General features: G+C 30.7%; 1 non-coding gene across 1 annotated transcript; it reads left to right on the top strand.

The window, feature by feature from the left end:
- The first annotated feature begins 3,119 nt into the window (after nt 1–3,119).
- On the top strand, nt 3,120–3,193 carry Trnai-aau (transfer RNA isoleucine (anticodon AAU)). The gene has a single exon. It is a non-coding gene; the product is annotated as a tRNA-Ile (tRNA).
- The last annotated feature ends 12,142 nt before the right edge of the window (nt 3,194–15,335 follow it).

Here is a 15,335-nt window from a genome sequence, read left to right as displayed (position 1 = left end):
ATTTCGAAGTTCGACGTGTCGAACTTTTGTAAAATGATACAAATTTCCTTTGTTAGCGACAGGTCCCGAAAAATCGAGAATTCCAAACTTTTATGCTAATCTTCTTTGTTCCATGTGATTTTTCATGTTTATAATGCGATTCGTATCGTTTTACAAAAGTTCGAAGAAAGTTCGATTTTGTATCGAATTTCGAAGTTCGACGTGTCGAACTTTTGTAAAATGATACAAATTTCCTTTGTTAGCGACACGTCCCGAAAAATCGAGAATTCCAAACTTTTATCTTAATCCTCTTTGTTCCAAGTGATTTTTTATGTTTATAATGCGATTCGTATCGTTTTACAAAAGTTCGAAGAAAGTTCGATTTTGTATCGAATTTCGAAGTTCGACGTGTCGAACTTTTGTAAAATGATACAAATTTCCTTTGTTAGCGACACGTCCCGAAAAATCGAGAATTCCAAACTTTTATCTTAATCCTCTTTGTTCCATGTGATTTTTTATGTTTATAATGCGATTCGTATCGTTTTACAAAAGTTCGAAGAAAGTTCGTTTTTGTATCGAATTTCGAAGTTCGACGTGTCGAACTTTTGTAAAATGATACAAATTTCCTTTGTTAGCGATACGTCCTCAAAAATCGAGAATTCTGAACTTTAATGTCAATCCTCTTTGTTCCATGTGATTTTTCATGTTTATAATGCGATTCGTATCGTTTTACAAAAGTTCGAAGAAAGTTCGATTTTGTATCGAATTTCGAAGTTCGACGTGTCGAACTTTTTTCGAACTTTTTTTTTACATGGGTAATAGCATAACAACTTTACGAATTAACACATTGCATTTACTACCGTTTTATGATTTTTACCATACACTTGGTAATGAACCTTAACAATAATGCATTCCTTGAATAGCAACATTATCTTTTTCTGAAGTATCCACATAAGTCTAAGACACATTTTCACGTAGTTAATAATAAACCCAAGAATAAAAAAAAACTACAAATACCATAAAAAAATAAATCTGTCCATTAAAGAGCACATAAATATAACACGCAAAACAATGGCCACAGGTGCCCGAGTATGCAATCGCCTTGGTACAGTCAACATGTACTTGGGGTCGACATATTTGCGAACCGCCCGCACCGGGATACCTTTATATACCTATGTACCACAGATATATAGATGCCTGACATTGTGAACGAGCCGTTTACTATACTCTGTTATGTGTGCAACGCTGAGTGTACAGCCAAAGACACGCGTGGAAAGCCTTTATCAAACGGGTGAATAGGCCCGGATGCACAACACGCCCAATGTTAAATGTCTCATCGTCGTACCTATTGTCATATCCTCTCTGTAAACAGAACCTCACATTAAATTAATAAAACCCGTTAATCTTTACACCGTAGTAATAATGTGCACAGCTCGACTCAGGTAGCCTTTATTTTTTAACCTCAATATTTACTTTCATTTTTATTTATTTCGTGTGGATAAATATAAATATATAGATAAACATATAAATACAGCCATTGTCGGAAGTGATAGATGGAATTTCTTTTCAATTGCTGGGGCTATAAAAAAAAATTGTTGGGATTATTACGATCTGTGTTGGAAATCGATTTTACAGAAGATCGTTTTTGAAACGGCATTTAGAAATTTTATAGAATGATACCAGATGTGGAAACATAATAATGTTAGATGGACAAAAGCTGGGTTGGGTCAGAAAAAATTTAGACTATGTGGACGAATGACGTCAGACGTAATTATTATGCATGTGGAAATTTTTTATTGATAGTTATGGGATTTTGTTGTGTGTGAGCAAATAAGGAGCAATATAGATGGATATCGATAGGAATTCCTCTAGGATGATGATGGAAGGGCCCAAGTTTGGCTGAGGCTTAATCCAGTACTTACTAACTCTGAGGCAAGCTAGAAATCCAATCCTGGTCCAGATTGCTGAATGCTGATAGAATCTCGGACCAAGGCTTGGTAGATGGATAATTAATTAATGTAACGGGACCAAAATCCACCGCCAACCGGAAGCCGTTTCCTTACTCTTTTGGTCATACACACGTTGCGAGGTGTCCCCATTTACCACCCAGACGACACTCTTAGTCCAAAATAATCGTCTAAGGTGGACATCAACCAGAGGTGTGATCGAAAATCGTCATTGCACGTGGTATCTAACCACAGCCACCACGAGTTATACCTCTCTCAGACCAAGCACTGCTTCCATCTCAGGAAATAAAGAGACTCTGGTCACAATGGGCTTGGAAAGCCCCCCATGATACCAGACTCCCAGCTCTGGTCAACATGCTTGCGTAAGATTAGTGGTGGGGCGCAAGTTCTTTCTACACCTTATGCAAAGGGGTTCCTCCATTTGTTTCTTTCGGGTTCCCAACAAACAATTATCCGCTTGTTCATCCCCTGATAGATTTTCTACTTTCCCGAGGATGTTACGCTCTAATTATTCCAGCCTAATCACAGTAAAAAGGCGCTCGGGGATTGGTAGATGGATAATAGATGGATCTTAGCTCGAGACTGATGAACCAAAACTTGGAAGTTGATTATTAGCAGGGTCTTAGGTCAAAGCTGATGGACCAAGCTGGTAAGATCTTGGACTAAAGCTTGTTAGTTGAACAATGGCTAGTTGTTGGGCCAACGATTGGTGGTTGAATACTGGTACGGTCTTGGGTTAAAGCTGATGAATCAAAGCTTGGTAGTTGAATAATGGCCACGTGTTGAGCCAAGGCTTGGTAGTTGAATAGTGGCTGGTTGTTGGGCCAAGGTGCAGTTACATACTGGTGCGGTCTTCGGTCCAAGCTGATGGGCCAGCTCAGTCAATAGATATTAAGTGAGTCTTGGACTAAAGTCGATACAGTGGAACTAAGCAACCGAATATTAGCCCAAGACAGGCTGTTGTAAATAATTTGTTTTCTACAAAGGTATCAATTGAATCATATAACCTTATCTGACCAGATCTGAAGGTATTTAGAGTTATTCAAATAATAAAATGTGTTATAATCCATATTTTTAAATGACTCCAATGGAATAAATCGCTGCTACAACTAATAAATAATGAAAAATCAAGTGACAAATTCTTGTAGTTCGGCCATTATCCGCGGCACATTCGGTTCTTTAGCTCAGTTGGTTAGAGCGTCGTGCTAATAACGCGAAGGTCGTGGGTTCGATCCCCCCAAGAACCAGATTTTTTTTTTTTTTTTTTTTTTTTTTTCATTTCTAATATTTACGATATTACATCGAATTCGAATTTTTTAATTAAAAGAATAGCTCACATTATTGTATTGATCCGTCAGCTATTGGCACACTTTTAAAAAAGTAAGTTAATACCCTCATAATTCCTTATATATTTTTTTACAGAAAATTATTGAAATGAAAAAAAACATGAATACACCAAGAAATATCTAAAAATGCGAAAAAAAAAATTTCTCCGTTCATTTTACCCATTTGCAGAGTACACTGAAGAGTGACTAATGCATGCGTAGAGTACATTAAATAAAATCGTGACAAGACTATTGTATCGATGACATCATCGCTATGAATCTCAATTGTCTACTTGGCATTTCAATGACACCGCGGCTAAGAAATAATATAAATGAAAATAAAAAAGTTCTTATACTCAGCTGACAGGTCGTTTGTTAAACAAGATTGTTTTATACACTCGAAAAGGCACTGAGTATTTTAAAAACTACCATTTGTATTCCCATAATTCATACAAAATGCAAATTGCCCGATGGAAAACAACAATAACCTCGGATATAACTTGTTGCATACTTTTTTTTATTACAATATATGTTCGCGGATGTCGATAAAGATACATATATATGTTGGGGAAGGGTGGGCCACATGGGACCGTGGGTAAAACGGACCACCCTAAAAATTTTTTTTTTCAAAATTGTTTTTAACTGTCATTACGACTTTTATTATCATTCTTGTACGATTTTGAGTATCCCAAAATTTTTTTTCAATAATTTTTTAGTGGACTCATATATGGTTGGCCATAAAAAATACATACGACGCCTGGGAAAAAAAAATTTTCTTTGACAACTGGAAATTTAGTGTGATTATTTCATTGATGAAATATTATTCATATGTATGTTTATATGAGCATTTATAAATCATATTATTAAAAAATGTTTGAATCTGTCCCAGCTGATTCGTGGCACCGTTTTCTATCCTATAAAATCGATGTTACTCTCAGCTGAATTCTGGTAAATTTTATTTATTTGATGCAGTTAAATCACTCTGTATATATACTGTGCTCTATACTCTGTACTGTGAACTTTAATTTAAATAGTATGAATATTCATTGAAATTTATTTTTTAATGATTGATTGAAGTTCCAATATTGTAGTCAAAAGTTTTCAATTTTGATGGCGTACTATTTTTTTTTCTTTTTGAAGGAATTAAATAATTTGAGTAATGATTAAAAAAAATCAGAAGATTAATGCTATATTTCTTGGAACTTTTTTCTTATGTCACCATGTTTAGACAATTGAGGATGAGTATTTGGTAAATTTTCGGAATTAAATTTCTGTTTTGGTGATTATTAGGAATTTGATGCATAATTTTTATTAGTTTCTAAGCATTGGAGGTCAACTGCATTGATTAGATGAGTCAATGCATTGAAAAAGTGACTTTTATCATGCCTATGGTTACTTTATCGGACAATTAAATGGTGCAGTGGCTTCTTCTATGTATTTAGGACAAAATTTACCATGCAGCTGAAAAAAAATTGATTTAGATAATTTAATTCTGCGTAGTTCTGAAAGTATATTATTTAGTAACCTTACATGCAGTTTTGTTACCATACCGGTAATTCGGTCGTATTTCCTTACTCAGGCTCAAGATTAAGAGTTCAAATTGTGATCCAAAGCTAAAAAATAGAGCATTGATAAAAAAATAAATTTATTGAAGTAGACGAATCAGAACCCTAGTAATGGATTCACACAATTAGAGAGTCAATGTTAGCCACTAAAATGAGGTGAAAAATAGTCAGTTGTCGAGAAAACAAATAAAATAATAAAACAATGTAAATCAGAGTGAACATGTGCTGATAAAAAATCGATCATGAGATGAAGGTCAAACGAAATGGAAAAGCTGGGGATTAATTTTGGACAGGAAATGCTGGGCCAGGCTCGGATGCTGATGATGATCAACATATTGAGGTTGATTTTACATTGAGCTAAACTATTTACGAGGCCGTTATTGCGAGTGGATCGTCCCATATTGAACAATGACACTAAATGTTCCTATTGCGAGGCATTGAAAGAGCACTTAGACTCGTAAACCTCGAGGATAATTATCCTGGTAATTTACAATTCAGTACAATAATACGACAACGGATATTATTTTCCCCAAGATAATAATTTGTGTACTGATAGAGAGAGTTGTGGCCTTTCCTTGGTGATTATAATCACCAACAACGTTACGCTTAATGCATTATATATAAATAACACCCGAAATAGTCCAACTGTCGCTAAGTAGGTTTGCTGGGTAATGAGCCCGTTATCATTTTCGATCATCTGTCAAATATTTCCGGGCTTATTGTTTACCACTATTATTTGTTTGTAATGACTCTATTAATTCATCATCTCGTGACAAAGTAACTCTCTATAATTCAACAATATGTTCCTAAATTAATTAGTAATAAATATATTTTAAATTTTGGAAATAATAATTTTAATTAACAAATTCCGTACTTTTAACTCTGAAGCCTAATAACTTTTTTACTTATCAATTTATCACCATAATGAATCTTACCTTTTCTGTAACAAATTTACAAGACAATAATCGTATCTTCAATAATTTACAAGATGTTCCCTATCAAAGTTAATGATAAAAAATTAATAAATAAAATTCACAAATTTTTACTTTAATCCTCTACAACGCCATAACTTTTTTTGTTACCAATTTATCATAATTTTCAATCAGACCTTTTTTGCAAGAAATTTCACATGCTACAAAATTGTACTCAAGTCAAATTACCATATCTTTGATAGTTTACGAGATATTTAATATAAAAGTTTAATAAAAAAAAAAAAAACTGAATATTTATTAGCAAAAAAATCTAGTTTACCATAAACTACAATAACTAGTAACATCAGGACTAGTTTAAAGTTAACAGTAACTCCGCCTATATTTCTTGAGCCATAAGGCCAAATTTATTGTCCGCGGGCCAGGTCAATGTCTAAAGCTTAGGGCAGGTAACCGGCCCAATGTGAGTGCATTCTAAATTCAGAACCTTCACGTTAATCTAAAACCTGAACACGGATATTATATCCCTAGTCCCTAGTATACAATTTAACATGTCACGTTCGTCATTTCACTTCTAAAACCACCGCTACACTCCCTACACACTATTATTTCTCTAAAACATCATCCGAACAGATCTTAAACCGTTTCCGACAATGAAACAACAAAAATATAAATATACTTTACTATTTAAAAAAAAAAAAAAAAAAAAAATACTCATATCTGAATATAGAACGAGCTCAAGCGTTAATTGCTCTTTCAAGACACTAATTATTATTATTATTATTTTAAGTCATATCATTTTTCTAAAACCACAATAAGACATTAAAAGAACCGCGAGGGGCGCGTGTCAGATAAAAGAATATTTTTATGACACAGGAGGTAGACTTACATTTAAAAATGGAAAAATATTTTATGTTTTATTTTTATTGTGTTTGTATAGTTGGGAATGCAAGAGGATATTCAATTTATGTAAAGAGGAAGAAGTCTTTGGGTGGTCGGAAATTAGTCCGAACATTTGCTACTAAGCTCCTTGTATCGACACCGAATGCTAGAGGCGGAGTATTATATCCGGGACTTCCGTAAAAAATAGTCTCGTAAGTACCCCACGCGTCGACGTAATTACTTGTTAAGCTATTGATAGACTGTTATATGAACAGCATTTTGAATACTAACCGTGGGTAATTTTAAACACGAACTAGTGCTTTGAGGGTTTTTTTACAAGTTCATATATATTATGGTGGCTCATTAGAAACGGCTTTTTTTTTTCACTCCCACTTCAAAATATCGTTGTAGACATTAAAAAAAAATTCCCAAAAATTTTAGCTCTTATTTTATTTTAATTACTTTACATTTTATTTTGAAATTTTCCTATTTAAAATACATAGAAAAGTTGGGATTGTTTTTTTCAATAGAGAACTTACATGAACTTGCTGAATTCTTTTTTTAGTTCATCTTGGTTCATTAGTCTTAGACAAACACCCTGCTATTATTCAACGACCAAGTCGTGATCCATCAGCTTCGACCCGATTTCAGCGTAATTTTCATAGAAAAAGAATTTTTAACAAATTTATTTTCCTATCCAATTACCATATATTTAACCCAGTTCTCTTCAATAGCTTTCCAGATATTAACAATTAAAAAGTAACTGCCCGAAATATTCATTTCGCCTATTTTTATGTCACTTTCCTAAAATAAATTATAACTTACAAAATATCATTTTATCACAATTAATTCATTCGTAATTGTTGGTCATTAAATTTCTTATCTAACGACCACACTATCAATCTAATTATCTTTCTTAATTACCTAGAAAGCCATAATTGATTTAAAGATATGACGACGATTATTTTTAAACAATTTTTAATTCGATTCTAAATAATTAACAAATTATCCATTAATTAATTACGTGCTAATTATAGATAATAAGTAATAATTCATGTCTAATTAAATATATACTTAATTAATATTTCCACAGAGACTTTATATATATATACATATATATATATATATATATATATATATATATATATATATATATATATTTTGATTTAATTCCAGTAAATAGGGGCGCCATCGGCATGACCATTGAGTGCCACTACCAGACGTTAATAATGACAAATGTGTTAGAAGCGACTCTCAAGTCCATGAACTACAGCAACACAAAACTCTCATAACTATTAGTAGAGCCAAAAGTCTAGATATAAGCAACGATTTTCCAATAAATTTAAAATTAAATTTAGTTTATACCCAAAACTACGTACGTTAAATAACCATTCAACTTTTGTATGTTATCTAATTAACTTTAATACTCCCGCATAACTTTATTTTATATAGATATAGACATATATAGATGACAATAAATACAGTAAATTTAATTAATGACATTTCTGTTAATAAAAGTGTGAGAAGTATTTTTTTATCGATGGTAGAAAACATTTAAAATTGGAAAGTGGATTTTAAAAGCCAAGTACTTTAATCAGGGTTTGGATGTAAATAACTTTTGTTAGAGTCATTGAAAAAATGAACGAGATTAATTTTAAGAAAAATTAGGCACTAAATGGTTGGTGTGCGGAAAAATTGTGAGTCAATTTAGAGAGATGCAGTTTAATGCTTAGGGAGATTGAGTAACTTTTTTAAATAATTGATGCAGGTAAATTTGCCCGCGTTATCGAATTTTAAAGAGAAGAGACGAGATTGAAGCACGACAACCAGCTCTACCAAATTATAGCGAGCATTAAATAGGTTATTTTGGAGATTAAACTACAAGCTTTCAATCACTTTTTATCAATTTAATCTAAAAAATTTATTTAAAAAGTTACCGCGTGAAAACTAAAAAATTTTTAATTTTTGCTGTCGCGCATTTGAGGCCTCTGACTCCGCGGATTATTTTTCTCGGGAAAAATAACTTAAAGTTCATAAAACTACATACTTAAAGCTTTGAAATGAATTTTTTTTATTGCCATACGACAATTGTAACCAGAAATAGTTTTTTAAATTTAGTCACTTAAATGTCATTGAGATTTTATCGGTCTCTAATTGGCCTGTAGCTGCGAAGTAAATTTATTAGACCAAAATAACAAAAAGTATCTTAAAGTAGATACTTTGAGCTTTAAAACAAATTTTTTTTCATCTCAGTATCTTAATTACAAGCAGAGTTACAGTCTTTTGAATTCCAGCTAAAATTTCTGCCCCAAAATAAAATTGGGCGCCATTGGCGCTAATTTACAATTAAATTCAATAAAAAGTAACTTGAATAACATGGGATCATTGAAAAAATCTAAAATAATTATTTTAAAACCCTACTGTCTCATTTCAATAAACTTATTCATTACTTATAAATAATTAATTTGTTTTTTTTTTCCAATGTCCAATTTTCCTTTACTTGCATCTTAAACAAAAAAAAATTTCTATTTTACCCCCACTTCAACATTCCATACACACAATTACCTTCCATAATAATAATTATAAATATAGAAAATAGCAATGGCTTTGAAGATTAATAAATAAAGAATTAATTTTCCACGGACCTCCACGAAAGTTTTTTTATTATTTTTTACTTTCGTTATTACAAAAAGAAATCGTTTAATGTTCAGAGACTTTGTAAGGAACAATATACGTCTTACGGATAACGTTGCTTTTTATAGTAGAAAAAAGCCGTATCGGTACACAATTTTTTTTCATTTTTTTTTTTTTTCTTATGAAAGAAAGACCAGTGTAAGTCTTAGCTAGTTTCGGAGCTGGATATAGGCTGTGCTATGGTCTTTAACGTTTACTGTGGGCTTTGTTGGATGAATTGTACCGCTACCTATACCTCACACTCTTACGATATAGTATATATCTATATAGTAAAAAGTATGAAGTATGAGATGAATCCTTGTGTATTTAAAAAAAAAAAAAAATAATAAAGAAAAAATTGTCGGTGGGAAAAACGAGGTCGATTCGTCAAGGATAACGTTTAACACGTGTATCTAACTGTGACTAATATAACCGGATACTTATTCTGCCCAAATTTTGACTATATATATGTATACATATATTTAAACAAATATATGGATATACATATATATGTTGGGAGTGTGCGGAATCGAACTTGCGAATTATTTGTGACGAATTGAATATTAATAGACGAATCGAATAAAATAATTCGAGTTTTGATGAAAATTTTATTTGTTCATTTATTTTGATTTCGAATGATGAAAAAATATGAAATTGTTGAAAAATTAATTTTTGGAAACAAACTGTGATTTGGTGAGAAGAAAAAGTAAAGAATAAATTTTTCGCGGGAAATATGAGATGGGGATTTAAATTTGAATTTTGGCGGGAGAATTTGAATCGTTTAAAAAGTAGGGAATTAGTCGAATAATTTTGATAGGTCGAATTATTCGATCAGGTGGAATTATTTGGGAACCTATTAATAATTTAATTCGAGTTCAAATAATTCGAATAGTAGGAATAGTTCAGATAAATCGAATAGTGGAATAGTTCAAATAATTCGATTAGTCGGAATAGTTCGAATACTTTGAATACTGTGAAAATTTTTTAAGTGATTCGTGAAAGTCGAATAGTTCATAGTGACGAAAAGTTTAAATAATTAGAATAGTTTGAAAAATCGAATAGTTCGAATGATTCGAATAGTTAAAGTAACTCAAATAATTCAATTAGTTGGAATGGTTCGAATATTCTAAATGTGCCGTGTGAAAAATTATGAGCGTTTCGAGAAAGTCACATTCACAGTGATAAATAGTTCGAATATGTAACTCGAATACATGGTTGAAATAATTCGAATAGTTTGAAAAATGATAAATAGTTCGAATAATTTGAATTCTTTGAACAGCTCGAATAATTCAAATAGTTCGAATAACTCGAAATGATTCGAATAGTTTGAATGATTCGAATAGTTCGAATGATTCGAATATTGAAAATAGTTGAAATATTTCTAAGAATTCGAGCAGTTCGAATGATTCGAATATTTCGAATGATTCGAATAGTTCGAATGATTAGAATAGTTCGAATGATTCGAATAGTTCGAATGATTAGAATAGTTCGAATGATTCGAATAGTTCGAATGATTAGAATAGTTCGAATGATTCGAATAGTTCGAATGATTAGAATAGTTCGAATGATTCGAATATTGAAAATAGTTGAAATATTTCTAAAAATCCGAATGATTCGAATATTTCGAATGATTCGAATAGTTCGAATAGTTCGAATAGTCTGAGTAACTCGAATAATCGAAATAATTCAAATAATTTGAAAACAGAATAATTCGAATAATTTAAATTGTTCGAAAAAATCGAATATTTACAATAATCCAAATATTTACAAATAATTTAATATATCCTATCACTTCTAATAAATAAATTTCTTGCTCGCCCTCCTCTAATCTAATTTATCGCCTTAATATATTGATAACACGTATCATTCATTTCTCTATCAATATACGCACATATACTTAACATATCCATAAAAAAAAATATATATCTCCACAGGCGGACCAGTGGCTAAGCATCATAATTATTTTACACTGAATTCCTTATCTGCAACTCATATTTAATTTAATCACTTTTTACTTTGTGAGTTAAAATTGTAACTAAACTAACATACATACCATAAAAATTCTTAAACAAACTTTTATAAGAAATTTAATTTTCTACAGAAAAGAAATTGTGACTTTTTATCATTAACTAAATAATTAAGTCTTGAATTTGATTAAAAACGTCAAATGATAAATAAAAAAAAAAAAAAAAAAAAAAAAAACTGTTAAATTTTTTTTATTTTTTAAAATGAAATTATGAAATAAATCTCACAGATATGATAAAAATAATCAAGAGCAATTTTATAGAAAATTTCATTCTCTACAAAAAAGTATTCTTTATTTTTTATTCTCAAATCGATAGTTTAGTTGTTATTATAATTTATTTTTAATAAATTAATTTTTTTGGTGAAAAAAAAAATTATTTAAATTAAATTAAAATATATATGAGTGGGGAGTTTGAAATATTTTGTGAGTCACTGGAGGGTAGAAATATATGTGTATATATATATATATATATATATGTATATACGTAATATAATCTGTATAACGAATGTAACGAAATAATGTGTATAGTCAGTAGTGCCCTTGTATTTTGAAAATGTGACCAGTCGTCTATAAGTAATTGAAGCGAATTAATCATAATGCTAGTCACTTCGCTTGGGGATATTACATGTATATATATGGTGAGTATACATGGGTATACATGTGTATGATGTTGAAAGAAATAGTAATAATACTAGTAATAACAATCACAGTAATAAGAGTAATTGAATTGAATTCTATTGCTACTGCAATTTATTTGTAATTTATATTATATTTATTTCCTTGATTTTAAAAGGTAGAAAAAATCCTCATATATAACTAGCAATGATCATATATGACCATCAAAATGATCATAAATGATAATATATGACCCTAAACGATCATATATGACCATAAATGATCCTACATGATTATAAACAATCACATATTACCAAAAATGATCACATGTGACCACAAATGATCATGTTTGGTCAGAAATGATCATATATGGCCATAAATGATCACATGTGACCACAAATGATCATGTTTGGTCAGAAATGATCATATATGGCCATAAATGATCACATGTGACCACAAATGATCATGTTTGATCAGAAATTATCATATATGATCATATATAGACATAAATGATCACATGTGACCACAAATGATCATGTATGACCAGCAATGGTCATATATGATAATATATGGCCATAAATGATCACATGTGAGCACAAATGATCATGTTTGGTCAGAAATAATCATATATGGCCATAAATGATCACATGTGACCACAAATGATCATGTTTGGCCATAAATGATCATATATGATCATATATAGCCACGAATGATCACATGTGACCATAAATGATCATGTATGACCAGCAATCGTCATATACGATAATATATTGCCATAAATGATCACATGTGAGCACAAATGATCATGTATGGCCAGAAATGATCAAATATGACCATGAATGATCATACGTAATCATAAATAATAACATGCGGCCATGAGTGATCATATATGGCCATAAATTATCTCATATGACTACGAATAATCATATATTGCCAGGAATGATCATATATAACCATTAATGGTCCGAAAATTAATCGGTAGCCGCTACCAAGTGCCAATCGGTAACTGTTGCCAAAATAATCGGTAGCGGCTACTGATCACCGATCGGTAGCTGCTCTCGATTATTTTTTTCCGTCTATAAAAATCTTTTAATTTCTGTGTTAAAGTAAGAAACAATATGTCAAATATATTAAATATCGATATTTTAGTAACAGAAGACAAATATAAAATATCATTTTAAAAATTTAGTTTACCAAAAATTAAGTCCAAAAAATTTTTATTTTATAGCTCATTTTAACCTCAAGTCAACTTTTTCCCGATTTGTAATAAATTAACTTCAATGACAAACACAAAAAAAAAAATCTGCTGTCAAAATATTGAAATAATTAAAAAAAAAAAAATTTATATTATTATTATTTGAAATTTTTTATCATGTGAAATTTGTGTTTTTGACAAGTTTTTGACAGGTATCTATCTGCTCGAATGTGCTCGAAAGTGTTCCGAAAGTATCCGAAAGTATCCGAAAGTATCCGAAAGTATCCGAAAGCATCCGAAAGTATCCGAAAGCGTCCGAAAGTATCCGAAAGTGCATCGAAAGTGTTCTGAGAGACACTTCCCAAACACTTATAGGCGAGATGTCAGAAAACTGACAAATAACTAATTTCAAGTAGCAAAGTTTACAATTGCGCAGACCAACTTCTCCCAAATTTTTTCTACAGACTATAAATAAACTTGTAAAAAAAAATTTCACCTCTTATTATTTTATTGACCTTTTTCCAATCGCACTTTTTTCTGCATTGGACCCGTTAAAAATTGATCTAGCCATCATCAGTAAATTTAAAAAAAATTCGGCAAAAATAAAAATAAAATTCTAAATTTAATGAAAACAAGTTTAAATCCTTTCTATATATACATAATAAATAATCCATAATGTTTTCCTTCAATCCCCTTTTTACATCCAGTTTGCTAAATCCTCAATGCTCTCAGCAACTCACTCATTCACTCTCTCTTTCTATCTTCTTCTCTCTTGCTCACTCCCAAAACAAGTAAACTAGTAAACTATTAGACTAGTGTACTTTCAGACCGGTAACAAACTTAACGTTAATCAAACATACGGATGAAATTCGACCGATTTTGCCAGATCAACTTTCTCATTACTTTATCTCTTATATACACATATATGTTTGTATGTAAAGTAAAATATACATTACTCAATATATAATACTCATATATATTTACTCAACATAAACAAGCTTCGTCAACTTCTAGTCAAAAGTTTTTGCATCTTCATATATTTATGTATTGAAATAATAATAATAAAACATACATTTAATATTTGATTTTGTAATATTATTTGATACTTTGATGTATGAAATTTTAGAGTATGCGCATTATATGTACTTGTATATTTATGGATATATATTTATGCATGGATGGATGTGTTGGTTTTAAGTAGAAGCTGATATGATACAGGCTTGTAGTTAGAGTACTAAGATCTTTAGCCGTTTGCTTATTTAAGACGACGAGAAAGCTTTGATGAAGCTTAAATATATATATATTAGACTGATTCAAAAAAATCGACTATTTTTTGTTTTCTTCATTATATCGAAAATATTGTTGGAAATGACGAAAAAAAAATACTGTGAAATTTTGAGCTCTTATTATTAATATTAACAGCTGCCGCATCGCAATTTTCTATTTCCCGTTTAAATAACATGGAAAAATTTATTTTTTAAGCTTTGGAATTTTGTAGCTCACGGTGGGGCCAATACTTTTGAATGTTAAAGACATATTTTTATGGGAAATTTGACGCTCTATAAAAAAGGTGTCCTATGATTTTTCGATATTTTTATTTCTTCAAAAGTTATTCGAAGTTAAAGTTAGATTGACGAAAAATTTTTACATTTTTTAAATTTTTCGACGCAACCATCAATTTTTTCGGAGAATTTTATAGGACCTTTTTTGTAGAGCATTTTATTTCCTATAACTTATCTCAGAGAAAATTCTCGATATTTCTCACAAGTCGTAAGTTATTTGCAATTAACTGGAAATCTTAAAAAATCCTAATTTTGTAGCTTAAAATTAATTATATTAAAATTTTCAGTTTCTTCTGTACGAATTTTTATTGATTTTAAATGAATGCTACGCTTCTAAAAATGAATCAGTGAAATTTTCACTTATCCGATCAGTGATTTTGTTTTACTGATCCAAGCAGTGAGTTCCGCCCGTTACTTTTTTTAAAATGATTCAGTGAAAAGTACTGCAAATCAGTGACTTTGCTTCAGTGAATTGAACCACAAATTTCACTTAGATGATAAGTGATTTTATTTTACTGATCCGAGCGGTGAATTTCGCTGGTTTCTTGGCTACAATATCACGGAAGCTGCTAGTGTTATACTTAGAAATAATACTGAGTAAATATTCACGGATGTGA

Source organism: Microplitis demolitor, chromosome 9 (assembly GCF_026212275.2).
Source record: "Microplitis demolitor isolate Queensland-Clemson2020A chromosome 9, iyMicDemo2.1a, whole genome shotgun sequence".
In the NCBI taxonomy this organism is placed as follows: Eukaryota; Metazoa; Arthropoda; class Insecta; order Hymenoptera; family Braconidae; genus Microplitis; species Microplitis demolitor.
Note: the sequence above shows the minus strand (reverse complement) of the source record. Positions and strands in the feature narration are given on the sequence as shown.